The sequence below is a fragment of the Stegostoma tigrinum genome, unplaced genomic scaffold, assembly GCF_030684315.1.
Source record: "Stegostoma tigrinum isolate sSteTig4 unplaced genomic scaffold, sSteTig4.hap1 scaffold_53, whole genome shotgun sequence".
Lineage (NCBI taxonomy): Eukaryota > Metazoa > Chordata > Chondrichthyes > Orectolobiformes > Stegostomatidae > Stegostoma > Stegostoma tigrinum.
In genome coordinates this window covers 1,710,493-1,725,111 of record NW_026728461.1, presented here as the reverse complement: position 1 = coordinate 1,725,111, position 14,619 = coordinate 1,710,493, and the positions used below count along the sequence as shown (strand labels likewise).

The window sequence follows — 14,619 nt, the reverse complement described above, 5'->3', positions numbered from 1 at the left end:
GGATCAGGGGATCTGTGTCACTACAGTACAGAGAGGTGGCCACACTCACCACTAATTACATTCCCAAAATGCTCCAGTAGATTTGTTGAGCCTGAATTATGAGCATCAATCCAAGCTGACCCTATTCATTCCTGCCACTGGGGGTCAGTTTGATGAAATTCTCAAAGGTGTTCAGGAGATTGGGAGGTTCAAGTCCATCGCTCCCTGAAATCGCAACACAAGTAGATAAGATGGTGAAGAATTTCACTTTCATGGTACACTGCATCAGGATCTGGTCAGCTTTGATATCTGGCTCATAAGTGAGATGAGGTATTTTTTTCGAGCATGTATTGTTCCTATGAGAACAGCTGTGGTTCCATTCATGCATTGTTTTTATTTCAACCATGAAACAGCCACAACTTGATTAGAAGTGAAAGTGACCATCAACCAGATTGAACTGTCGGTTGCTAAATAAATTAAGACAGAGATAAATGTATTTGCAGGAGTTTTTTTTTGTTCAAAAAAAATCATTCATGGAATCTTGATATCACTGGATAAGAATGGAAGTTTTCTTCCCTAAAAGGACAGAGGTGAACAGATGGCTTTTTCTAACTGACAACAGATTCACGGTCATCATTAGATTCTTAATTCCAGATTTTAAAAAAAAATCAAATTCCACCGTCTGGAATGGTGTGATTCAAATCTAGGTCACTAGCCCATATCTCAGTCTCTGTGTGAGATGTTAATGTGATGACATCCCATTGATTTATATACTTCTATAAATTAAAGTCTCTGTATAGGAATCAAATGCAGATAAAAGACTTTAATTTACAGAAGTAAACTCTTATCTACCTACACATAGGTATGCAGACACTACCCTGAAGCTTCCTGCCCAGCCAGGAATGCGGTGTGTAAAGCTTTTGTAACTCCTTTTCTTCTCACACATCGGTATGCAGACACTGTCTTAAGCTTCCTGACTGAATTGAAATTAGAATCAAACTGTTGTTTCAAATAGGGTTAGGTGGGGAAAATTTGTAAGGGTGTGAAACCTCTAAAGCATGTAACTTCTGTCGCTGGCAAAGGGGCCAGGGCACTGACTTTGTTCTAGCCAGACACACTAGCAACTTGAAATCACAATCGATCTTGGGCAAATTAGCAGCTACTTCACTAGCAATCGATACTATAAGCTGGTCTTTTATGTTTTTGATGTAATAATTGCTTGGTATCCTATTTTTGTCTGTTGTAGTAATTGTTTTATGCATCATGCCATTATAAATTGTGAGATCATTTTAAGTATCATATCTTTTGTGAAGTATAATAAGCGGGCACTGTCTGCTGCTCGGGGAGAATTACTTGCGAGACTCTGCACTCTGTGCCGGGTTGAGTACAGTAATGCTCCACAGCTTGTACTTGCTTGGTAATAAAAGGATTTGTGTTTTTCTAAACAGGTCAGTGTCTTGTGATTGCAGCAAGTCCGTGAGGGTCTCCGAAAACAAACTTGACATGTGGAGTAATGGACAGCAGACTAAATAGAAAATATACACCAGATATCACACCATGTCTTGTTTTTTGTATTCATCACGAGATCCGTCACTGCTATGGACACCTGGTAAAGATCTGAAGAGACTGCATTCCCCATGGACGGGTCACCAGGTTTCATTGCATTTTTGCAATCGGCTATCAGGAATATAGAACATGACTCATCCCAATCTTTTGTTTCAATTTAAAACTTTCCTTTGATTGTTTCCAATAAACAAATATCTATTCGTAGTTGAAACATGTCTGTGGAGAGCAATAGAATCCATAATTGTAAAAGGTGTGCAAACATATTGACCGGGCACAACAAATAAAGGGCCATTAAGATCAACATAGAATCCCTACACTGTGGAAGATGGCCATTCAGTCCATTACCAACCCTCCAAGCAACATCCAACCCAGTCTCACACCCTGCCCTGCATTTTGCACACAAGACACTATGGGCAATTTAGCATTGTCATTCTACCGAATTTGCACATTTTTGGACTATGGGAAGAAACTAGAGCACCTGGAGGAAACCCACGCAGGCAGGGTCTGGGTAGGACACTCTTTTTAAGTTCAGTGTGAACTCGATGGGCTAAATGGTCTGCCTCCAGACTGGAGGGATTCTCTGATCTCCAGAAGCAAGCCCAAAAAGCATGGTTTGGATATAGCTAACAGGAGAATCAAAAACCAACTTCACAGTTACTCAGAAATTTGCTGCTCGTTAACCAGTCCCGATGAACCAGGAAATCCTTTTTCACATACTGTGCGGGCGGCTAGTCTTTAGTCAGTGAGAATGTGTCAATGTGTCGTGATAAATTGACTATTCCCAAACTCTACCTGACAGATACACAATTGATATTAACATTTTATCCACAATACCTGTACCTTTAATTGAGCAGGGATCAGTAACACCAGTACAAACAGCCCAAAACCATGGTTCACTTGACAGTGAGAGTGACAGCAAAATCCTTCAAATGTGCTTCTTTGTGAACTCACTGGTGTGTTAACAGTTTGGATAACTGAGTGAATGCTTTCCCCACTCAGAGCTCATGAATGGGCTCTCCCCAGTGTGAACCTGCTGGAACACAGGCAGGTAGGATGACCAAGTGAATGCTTTCTCACATTTAGAGCAGGTGAATGGTTTCTCCCCAGTGTGAACGCTCTGTAGGTGAGGTGAGCAAGTGAATCCCTTCCCACACTGGGAGCAGATGAATGGTCACTCCCCAGAGTGAAGTCGCTGGTGGATCAGCGGGCAATTCGAGTCAGCAAAGCTTTTCCCTCACGCAGAACAGGCCAACGGTCTCTCTCCAGTGTGAATTTGCTCATGCATCAGCGGTTGAGATGTCTGAGTGAATGCTTTCCCACATTTCAAGCATGTAAATGGTTTCTCTACAGTGCGAACTCACTGGTGTTTAAGCAGGCTGGAGGACTGAGTGAATCCCATTCCACAATCAGAGCAGGTGAATGGTTTCTCTCCAGTGTGACTCTGGTGGTCAGTTTCTAGCTGGGATGGATTAAAAAATTCGTTCCTGCAATCTGCACATTTCCACAGTCTCTCCCCAGTGTCACTGCGCTGGTGTTCGGACATTTCAGATGAATCTTCACAGACTCTTTACAGATCATGTGCATTTCTCCCCAGTGTGAATGCTGCTTTTTCCTCCAATGTTCAAAATCCTGAGGTAACTGGTTTGTGATAAACAAAGTGACTGTCAGAGCTCGATGTGGACCTGTTTGAATTCTCCAATTGCAGACTAAGCTTTCAAACAGAAAGCAAGTGCAGTGAGTGAGGAACCAGAAGAACAACCACAGATTGTGAAATCGAGAAATCCTCTGGACATTTATGGAGCGACACTTGGGAAATATGCTGGATCATCATTAGAACAAATTCAAATAAATATCCTCCAGGTAAGGGATCCAGTCAGTATTTGCATAAAACTGCTGAAAGAGAGGTGGGAGAGCCAGGGAGCAAGGGCAGGCATTGTAACTCAGTCTTTCAGAGGGATCAAAAGGTTAAGAACAGTGCAGAAGTAAAATTGTGGAAATCTGAAATGAAAACAAAAAATGCTTAGTCAGAGTTGTACAGCATAAACCAATCCCTTTCATCCCAGTTGTCCATGCTGACCATATGTCCCAAATTAATCTAATCCCATTTGCAAGCAATTGACCCATATTCCTCTAAACCCTTCCTATTCACATACCCATCCAGATGCCTTTTAAATGTCATAATTGTACCAGCTTCCACCAGTTCCTCTGGCAGGTCATTCGACACAGGCACCACCCACTTTCCCTTAAAAAAGTTTCCCTCTCAGCTTAAACCAATGTGTTTAGTTCTAGTCTCCCCTACCCCAGGTAAACAAACTTGGCTACTCACTCCATGCCCACCATAATTTTATTAACCTCTAAGGTAACCTCTCAGCCTTCAACGCTCCAGGGAAAATAGCCCCAGCATATTCGGCCTCTCCCTGCAGCTCAAAACTTCCAACATCCTTGTAAATCTTTTCTGCATCCTGCTAAGTTTAACAGCATCATTCCTATTGCAGGGAGGCCCGAATTGAACACAGTATTCCAAAAGCAGCATCATCAATGCCTTGTTCAGCCTATAACATGACCTCCCAACTCCTACACTCAATGCACTGACCAATAAATGCAAGCATAGCAAATATCATCTTCACTACCTTCTGTACCTGCAATCCCCCTTCAAGGAACTGTGCACCTGCACCTCAAGGAGTGTCTGTCGTGTAACAGTCCCCAGGGCCTCACCATTAACTGTTTAAGCCCTGCCCTGATTTTCATTACCATAATGCAATAGCTCGCATTTATCCAAACTGAACTGATTGCTGTCACACCTCGGCCCATCGACCCATCTGACTAAGATCCCATTGTCCTTGGAGATAAACTTCTTTGCTGTTTACTACACCAACAATTTGTGTCATCTGCACACTTAGTAACCATTCCTCCAATATGCATGCCACATGACTTGTATCAATGGCAAAAAGCAGTGGAACCAGCACCGATCCTTGCAGCACACTGCTGTTCATAGTCATCTAGACTGAGAAAAAAAAAGCACCCCCACCACGATCCTGTTTCCTACCTTCAAGCCAATTTTGTTTCAAATAGCTAACTCTCCCTGGATTCCACTTGATCTAATCTTGCTAACCTGTCCGTCATGTGTAGTTTTGGTGAATGCCTTGCTGAAGCCCATTTAGACAAAGTCCACTGCTTTGTCTTCTTCAATCTTCTTTGTCACTTCCTCAAAAAACTCAATCAAGTTAGTTTCTCAAGATTTCCCACTCACAAAGCCATGTTGGCTATCCCTAATCAGTCTTTGCTTCTCTCAACACATGCAAACCCTGTCCCTCAGATTCCCCTCCAGCAATTTACCCACCACTGACATCAGGCTCAATGGTCAATGGTCCTCTAGCTTTTCCTTAAAGAATGGCACCAGATAAGCCACTCAGCCTTCTGGCACTTCACCAGTGTCTCAGTGATGCAGATATCTCAGCAAGGGGCCTGCAATTACTTCCCCAGCTTCTCACAGTTTGTGGATAACACCTGATCATGTGCCAGGGACCTATTCACCTTTATGCAGTTTAAGACGTCCAGCACCTAGACCTCTGTAATATGGACACTTGTCAACTCATTATTTATTTCTCCAAGTTCTCTAGCTTCCATATCCTTCTCTGCTGTAAATACTAATGTGAAATACTCATTCACATCTCACCCTGCAGTTCCACACAGACAGCCTTGTTGATCTTTAAAGGGGCCCTGTTTTGTCCCAAGTTGCTTTTTTGTCCCAAATGAAGTGTCAGAATCTCTTGGATAAGGATAGCTCATGTCTCCTTTTTGCCATCTTCATTTCCCTTGAGTATACTCCTACTGCCCTTATACTTTGAGGGATTGACCCAGTTCCTGCTGTCATTACCTGACATGCGCTGCCTTCTTTTTCTTAACCACAGCCTCAATTTTTTCAGTCATCCAATAGCCCCGACAATTACCAGCCTTGCCCTTCACATGAACAGGAACATACTGCCTCTGGACTCTCCCTATTTTATTTTTGAAGGCCTTCCACTTTCCAAGTATACCGTTAACTGCATATTACCTCTCCCGATCATTGTTTGGAAGTTCTTGCCCAATACTGTCAAAGTTGGCCTTCCTCCAATTTAGAAATGTATATGAAATATACAACTTTTATATTTAAACTGATCACAGCTGTTTGCATCTGGCACATATTCCTCTAAACCTTTCTTATATATGTCCTAATTCAAATGCCTTTTAACCAATGTGACTGTACCTGCATCCACCACCTCCTCTGAAAATTCGTTTCACACATGAACCACACTGTAAAAGAAAAATTGTCCCTCATATTTTTTTCAAATATGTCTTTCTCCTCTCACCTTACATGTCCCCTTGTCTTAATCACCCAACCTAGGGGAAAAAACCCTTAATATTCACATAATCTGTGCCCCTCATGTTTTTTATGAGGATTTGTAAGGTCACCCCGTAACCAGTGAGAAAAGTTTAAGCTTTGGCAGTCTCTTGATAATTGAGCCCTCCATTCCTGGCAACATCTCAGCAAGTCTTTTCTGACCTGTCTCCAGTTTAATAATAATGTCCTTCCTGTAACAGGGCGACCAGAACTGCACGCAATACCTCAAATGAAGCCTCAACAATGTCCTGTACAACCTCAACATAACATCCCATTTCCTATACTCAAAGGAGTGAGCAATGAAGGCAAACGTGCATAACAATTTACTAACCACCCTGTCGGCCTGTCTCCATAAACTTCAAAGAATTATGCAGTGAATCTCAGCATTTCTCTGTTCCACAACACTACCCTGGGTGTAACCATCAATTGTGTAATTCCTACCCTTGTTCATTTTACCAAAATACAATATTTCACATTTATTCAAATTGAGCTTCATCTTCTACTCCTCAACCCATTGACCCAATTGATTAACATGTCACCATCATCTGAGATAACCTTCACTAACCACTATACCAACAATTCAGTATCATCTGCAAACTTAGTAATCTTGTCCCTTAAATTCTCATCCAAATCGTTAGTGTAAATGAGAAACAAAAGTGGGCTGTACCGATTGCTGTGGAACACGCTGGTCACAGAACTCCACTCTGAAAAATCCTCCAGCACCACGTTCTCTCCTATAACTAAACCAATTTTGTTTCCAATTAGCAAGTTCTTCCTGAATCACATGTGATCTAACTTTACAGATTAGTCTACCATGTGCAACCCTGACAAAAGCTTCACTCTCATTCTAGAGGTGTTGCAAATCTGACCCAAGTCCCCTGCCATTTGTCCATGGCCCTCTTGATCATTCCTTGAAAAGTTAAATCCCAAATCTTTGGGAATAACTGCTGAATCTTCATCCAGCTGCCATTCAGACTGTTCCAGATCCTGGGAACTTGCTGAGTCAAGTAATCTTCAAGTTTTCACACTGCATTATTTGCCAATTACCTGAATGTTGTATTCTGCAGTTACCAAACATTGCCACAATGTTAATCTTTTTTCTCTCTCTGCAAACTAATATCCTGGAAACAAACCTACTACTCAACTAAATCATTGCTAATCAGCCCCAAGGAGAATCATCCGAGCTTCTGTTAGCTCTCTCCAAACCAGAAACCCATCATAATTTTAGATAACAAAGTGTGGAGCTGAATGAACACAGCAGGCCCAGCAGCATATGCTGTGTTCATTCAGCTCCACGCTTTGTTATCTCAGATTCTTCATCATCTGCAGTTCCCATCATCACCCATCATAATTGTAACTTACTTATGGGATGTGGTCTTTGCTGCCCAGACTAATATTGACTGTCCATTTTTATTTGATTTGGAGAAAGTGGCGGTGAACCACTTTCTCTCACTAATGCACTCCGTGTACTGTAAGTGCACCACTGTGTCGTTTAGATGATAATCCACCCTGGAGCCTCACCTCACTCCCTATCGCAAGAATCATACCTCAATCCTCACTACCCTCCCTATCATGAAAATGACCGTGGAGCCTGCACTATTGCAGGCTCCACCCTCGAGCCTTACCACCTTTCCTATCACTGGAATCTCTCCCCAGCCTCACAACCTGCCTACTGTTGGAATCCCCCTCTAGCCTCAGAACTCTCACGGTCTCTGTAGATTCCTCCAGTCTCTCAAGCCTCCTTATCTCGAATCTCCTCCAGCCTCAACACCCTCCTATCTCTGTAAATTCCTCCAGCCCGTATAAACTTCCTTAGATGTGTAATTGCCTTTACCCTCACAAACCTCCTTCTGTTTGAGGTCTCCTCCAGCCTCTCAATCCTCACCATTTCTGCAACTTCCTCCAATCTCACACTTTTCCCTATTTTCGTAATCTTCTCCAGTCTCAGAACCCTTCCAGTCTCTAATATCCTCCAGCCTCACAAATCTCAACATGTCCCTTCCTCTAATACAGTCCTAATGATGATGCCCCATTTTTATTCCTCCACTTGATAGCAGCACGTGCAATTTCCTGGGCTTCAAGCTCCAGAATTTCTTGGTAAACTGCTTCATCTCTATACCTCACTTGTCTCCCAAAAACATTAACCATCTATTCAATTATCATCTATTCTAATATCTCCTTTCCTGAGAGGGGAAAAAAAAACATTGCTTGAACTATTGCTTGGCATCTTCTCTGTGAAGTGTCTCGGATGGTGGCCCATCCAGCCTCTGCCAGTTAAAATCCACCACCTAACTATTCTAATCTAATTTTCCAGCAGTTGGCCCATAGACCTGTCTGCGTTGGCACCACAAGTGTGTATCTAAATATGCCTTAAACGCTATGAGGATCTCTGTGCCTACCACCCTCACAGACAGTGAGTTCAGTGCCATTGTCACAGCATGATGACATCACAGACAGGAACAGAGATGAGCTGAGTCTGTGCAAACCAAAGATCCCCCACACACCGTGAAGGACGGGAGGGTCCCTGATAGGGGGCAGAGGAGACTTAACAGAATGGTTTGTAAAGAAGAGTTGCATGGTTAGGGCTGTTTTTTTAACATTCTTCTTTCATGTGACTTGGGCGTTGCTGGTACAGAGCGAATATCCATCTATAATAGGTGGACTCTCCTTCTCAAACTCTCCCCTCGCCTGGGGTGTGGTAATCTTCAGGTTAAACCAGCCCTATGGTCAGGTCGGAAAATGGTGACTTTACTTTTGGCACAGAGATGCCACTGTGCCTCGGTGGTGTAGAGGGGAATGTTGAATGTGGTGGCTGGGACACAACTCTGACAGTGCGCTTCAACTGGAGGATGTTCACTTTTTCTAACAGTGTTGGGGCTGTACTCATGCAGGGAAGTGAAAAATGTTCCAACACAATCCAGACGAGTGCCTTATAGACAGCAAACAGTCATTGGGGAATCAGATGTTTGAGGAAACTGAGATTGTTCTCCTTGTAACAAAGGATTTTGAGGGACCTTTGATAGAGGTGTTGACAAAAGAAACAGTTCAGGATGATAAAATGTACACTCATGACTGATCATAAAAAAGATTACAGGACATATACTGAAAATTTTAGGAATGATCTATTGAGAGAATGGGGTGATTTAAGAGAAAAAAATTACACGGCAAATGAGAAGTGAGCAGGAACACAATACGAATATCCAGATGTTGATGAATTGAGTAATTCTGTCAGAGTTTAGTGTTACAATTATTGAGTTTCCCCACCTGAAAGTCCACTTGTAATATCCTGTAACACAAATTCATAAAATCCATCACTGTCAGTCCGGGTAGAAATTCACAACATCCCCTCATCCTGGCCGAAGATAACTGTGCATTGTCCCTAATGCACGTTATCCAATGTGGAGGCCAGTCATCGATTCAGGGAGAAATCTATTTGGGTTTCTAGGAATTTCCACCTTGGGACTTCATGTCACTAACCAGAACTGCAGATCTTTGACACATGGCAAAGAATGGCCAAGATTTAGTGACAGGAAAGAGAGAATAGAGATGGAGTGGGATTTTCTAACGACAGTGAAGTCAAATATTAAAACCAATATTTGACTTCACTGTCATTAGAAAATCCCACTCCACCAAAATGTTCCAACACAATCCAGACGAGTGCTAGGACAATATCTGAACTGGCATGGGGGAAGAGGCAAAGAGGAGGAGAAATAAGAGAGACGCAGAATGTTTGTGATTTAGCAGGAGTAGGGCAAAGGATTAAGACGAGCTCTGATAAGGCTTGACACAAGACTGGAGAAAGATGCATGTTTAGGACTAAAACGCCGAGCAACATGCAAGGCAATTTGGTTTGGTGGGCTAGTGGCAGAGAGGGAAGCAGCAGAGGCATCTGATTTGGATTGCCTCAATCTTAATGATATGGAGTTTCTATGTGTCTCCCTCACTTGTTGGAGGGGAGGATGGAGGAGACAGGATGATGGACAACGACCTCCGAGACACTTCACAGAGAAGATGCCAAGCAATAGTTCAAGCAATGTTTTTTTCCCTCTCGGGAAAGGAGATATTAGAATAGATGACTCGCCAGTGTTAGGCTGAACAAACCTAATGATTTAACTTTTATCTAGTATATTAAAATTTACAACAGAAGTCCGCGCTTGAATCCCATCTCAGCAGATGGTGGAATTTGAATTAAATAAATAAAACGGAATTAAGAATCAACTGGTTGCCATGGAACCATTGCTAATGGCAGAAAAAGGAGAAAATCTAATGTCCTTCAGGGAAAGAAATTTGCCAACCTCAGCAAGCCACTCAGTTGCAAATCACTGCAAAGCCTCAACAAAGGAATGATGCTGGGTGGAACACTTGGCATCTGCCAAGGCACGAGGAAAGACAACTGCAGAATCAGCCCTATCGACTCCATAAACTCCTCCTTACTAATATCTGGGGGCAAGTGGCAAAATTTGGAGAGAGGGCTCAAAGACTAGTCAAGAAACAGCGTCGTATGCATAGAATTTACCTTATAGACAAGTGACACACGCCACCATCACTGTCCTTAGTGAAGGCCTGTCCCAAGAGCAGGCCAGACGTGACAGCACAGTGCTATTCTGATCGCAGTAATTGAACTGGGAGTACAACATTGACTCTGCCACCTGGAAGACTCATGGCTCCTGCTGAATTCCATGAACCATCCTCCCTCAGTTGATAAATTGGCAACAGTGTTATCCCTAGATTATTACTCCAGAGACACTGACATCATTGCGGGGTCCTGGGTTCAAATCCTGCCATGGCAAATGGTGGAATTTGAATTAAATAATGATCTGGAATTAATAGTCGAATGACGACCATGAAACCATTGCTGATTATTTGGGTTCACTTGTGTCCTTTCGGGAAGGAAATCTGCCATACTTACCTGATCTGCATGACATGCAACTCCAAACCCACAGCAATGTGGTTGACTCTTAACTGCCTTCAGGGAAATCAGGGACAGGCAATAAATGCTGGTCCAGCCAGCGATTTCCACATCCCAAGAGTGAATTTTGATTAAAAACTCCATGTTAAACAGCACTTGGAGTAAGCACAGAGTGTAAATGGCAATAGGTGTACTCAATGCCCTCCATCAGGAGTAGTTCACAGCAGGATTACCAATCAAGCTGGTCAGGTCCTAAAGGACAAAGCTGACTTTCTGGGACTGCAGCAGGTGCTGACACAACCAACAGAAGGGAAAAACATAGATCTCATTCTCACAAATTTCCCAGCTGCAGATGCAACTGCCCGTGACAGTATTGGTAACAGCAACCACCGCACAGTCCTGTGGAGACAAAGCATCATCTTAAACTTGAGAATACCCCGAGTGGCGTTGAGTGGCACTAACTTCGGCTAAATGGGACAGACTTGGAACAGATATAGGGGTTCAAAACCAGATATCTTTGAAGCTTTGTCGGACATCAACAGCAGCAGAACTTTCCAGCACAATCTGTAACCTCATGGGCCAGCATATTGTGCACTCAACCATTACCATTGATCCAGGGGAACCACACTGATTGAATGGATAGTATAGGAGGGCATGCCAAGAGCAGCTCCAGGCATAGCTAAAAATAAGGTGCCAGAGGCCTTCTCCAGAGGTCCTCAATATCACAGATGTGAGTTTTCAACCAATTTGATTCATTTCAAATGATATTAATAAATGGAGGAATAGTGCAGCAAAGATTATGGGCACTGGCAACAGTACCGATGACTTGTGCTCTAGAGCTTGCTACCTGCCAAGACAAACTGTTTCAGTCCTGCTACAGCACTGGCATCTGCTGACAATTTGGGAAATTGCCCAGGTCTGTTCAGCACAAAAACACAGCAAATCCAACCTGACCAATTTCCCCTCAAGCAGTCTACTCTCTATCTTCAGTAAAGTGATGGAAGGTGTTGTCAACAGTGGAGCTAAGCAGCACTTAGCAGTAACATGCTCAGTGACACCCAGTTTGGGTCACGCCAGGCACTCAGTTCCTCATCTTATTACAGACTTGATCCACAAATTCACACACAGATGAATTCCTGAGGTGAGGTGAAGGCAACAGCAGAGTCCTGCACAAAAACCATTTCGTTCCACTTCAGTGACAATGACACCTTAGTTTCAGCTCATCTGCTGAACCTCTCATCTATTCCTGCGTTACCTCTAGGCTTAACTATCCAAACACACTCCCAGTTGACCTCCCACATTCAACGTCCCTGTAATCTCAAGAATACATAAAATTCTGCTGCGCTCATGTTCATTTGTACCAAAACCTGTTCACACATCACTGCTGTACTCCCTGACGCACAAAGACTCCTATTTATAAGCAACAATTTAAAATTCTCACCCGTGATTTAATTCCTGGCCGTGATGACCCATGTTTCCCTGCACCACACAACCTTCAAGACTCTGTTGGAGTCTGAAAGTAAATGATTGTCAATGTATTTAATCATTGCTTCACTACTGGAGGCTGTTTCTACAGTTGCCAGGCAACATGGTCTGGAATTCCTATGATAAACCTCTCAGATTTGCTTTCCTTCTTTAAGATAGTCATGAAAACCTGTGAATTTGGTCATGTTTTTGGTCAACTAATCTAATATGGCCTTACATCAAAAGTTCCTTGATAATATTTTTGTGAAATTATAAATATGATAAAAATACATACAGTTTGTTGATTTGGACACACACCATCAGCTCTTCAGTATCGCTAGATGAATGATCTGTAACTTCTCTAATGACCGCATTGTGGGAGTACCTTCATCATATGAACTGCAGCAGCACATGAAAGTTGAACATCACATTTTCCACAGGCAACAGGGCTTTGGCAACGATCGCTGGTATCTGTGGAAGGAAAAACAGACTAAATATTGCAGTAGTGCAAAAATGAACGCCAGAATAAAAAAAACTGTCAAATTTGGTGGTCTGAAATGGAAGAAAAATGCACTCTCTGCCAAAATATTGCCTGACTTTGAAAGACGCCATTCAAAAATTAATCTGGTAAGACAGCAGCGCACAGTTAGGAGGTGGACAGCAATGGAAAATTCAGTTACAACAGGTATAAGAAAATAACAGTAAAATACTAAACAGAGATCAAATATATCCATCATTAGAGACTGGAGAGATCAGTCGCCGACAAAGCTGTGATCAGGAAGCACAGAACTAAGTTAGCAGTGCTAGCTGCTATGATCCCACATTCTGGGAAAGAAATCCAGAAGAAACAAACATTTAACTTGGTTTGAATTTGCTCTGTGTAATTTCATTTCATTTCTGAAGAAGGGTCCAGACTCAAAACGCAGGCAGTGCCGATACAGTCATCCATGAACTGGAGGAAGAGGTGGGATTCGGGGCCAGTGTCGGTATGGAAGAGAGATTGTTCCACATAACCAAAGAGGCAGGCATAGCTTGGGCCCATGCAGGTACCCATGGCCACCCCCTTTGTCTGTAGGAAGTGGGAGGAGTTGAAAGAGAAGTTGTTGAGCGTGAGGACGAGTTCACTTAGGCACACAAGGGGGTCAGTGGAGGGGAACCGGTCAGACCTGCAGGACAAGAAAAGGCATCGGGCTTTTAGGCCACGTGCATGGGGAATGCAGGTGCTAATGTGGTATACTGCCTCTGCTGTACCTGTTGTGGCCTCCTCTCCATCAGGGAAATTTGGGGACTGCTTTGCAGAATATTTACACTCAGTTCACAATAAACAACTGCACCTTCCAGTCCCATTCCACCGACATGTCCATCATGGGCCTCCTACAACACAATAAAGATGCCACCCAAAGGTTGCAGGATCAGCAACTCATATTCTGCTTTGGAACCCCGCAGCCCAATGGTATCAATGTGGATTTCACAAGCTTCAAAATCTCTCCCTCCCCCAACCGCAGTCCAACACCAGCCCAGCTCATTCCCCCCCTCACTAACCCATTGTTCCTCTCAGCTACCCGCTTCTCTCATATCAAGCCACACCCCCATTTACTACCTACTAACCTCATCCCACCCCCTTGACCTGTTCATCCTCCCTAGACTGACCTATCCCCTCCCTACCTCCTCAGCTACACTCACCTTTACCGGCTCCAACCCCGTCTCTTTAACTTGTCTGTCTCCTCTCCACCTGCCTCCCCCTCTCTCCCTATTTATTTCAGAATCCCCTTCCCCTCCCCCATTTCTGAAGGGTGTAGGCCCGAAAACGCCAGCTTTCCTGCCCCTCTGATGCTGCCTGTCCTGTTGTGTTCCTCCAGCCCCACACCTTGTTCTCTCACTTTCAGCCAGAGACGGCTGCGCATGCGCCCAGCTTCACCTCCGCCCTCAAAGTTTCAATGCTACCGCGCATGCGCCCCGCTGATCATTGCCCCCAATAAAGATGGTGGCGGTCACACGGGCCTATCGCCATCTGAGGCATTGATTTGTTTTCTGCAAACGTGAGCCTGGGAGTTTCAAATGTGGGTTTTCCGACGTGCACTCCCAAGCCCATACGAATATCACTTCCCACCTGCTTTCTGCCGTTTTGCCTTCTTCACCGTGTCCTGCTCTTACATCAATTGCACAATCCTTAGTCTCAGCGAAAGGGCCAGGCACAAAATGTGAGCTTTCCTGCTCCTCTGATACTTCTTGGCCTGTTATATTCATCCAGCTCCACACCTAAGTATCTCGGAGTCTCTAGTTCCGACTGTGCTCAGCGAACCTGCACGGATCACGTGGT

The 14,619-nt window shown here is 43.7% G+C and overlaps 1 long non-coding RNA gene across 2 annotated transcripts; it reads right to left on the bottom strand.

Annotated features, from left to right (window-relative positions):
* Window positions 1-2,364: 2,364 nt before the first annotated feature.
* Window positions 2,365-14,619, bottom strand: LOC132208734 (uncharacterized). Of its 2 annotated transcripts, XR_009444867.1 has the most exons (4): window positions 14,410-14,619; window positions 12,595-12,770; window positions 9,114-9,212; window positions 2,365-3,543 (listed from the first exon to the last, which is right to left on the bottom strand). It is a non-coding gene; the product is annotated as an uncharacterized LOC132208734 (long non-coding RNA). The 2 variants fall into 2 exon arrangements; XR_009444868.1 differs by lacking the exon at window positions 9,114-9,212.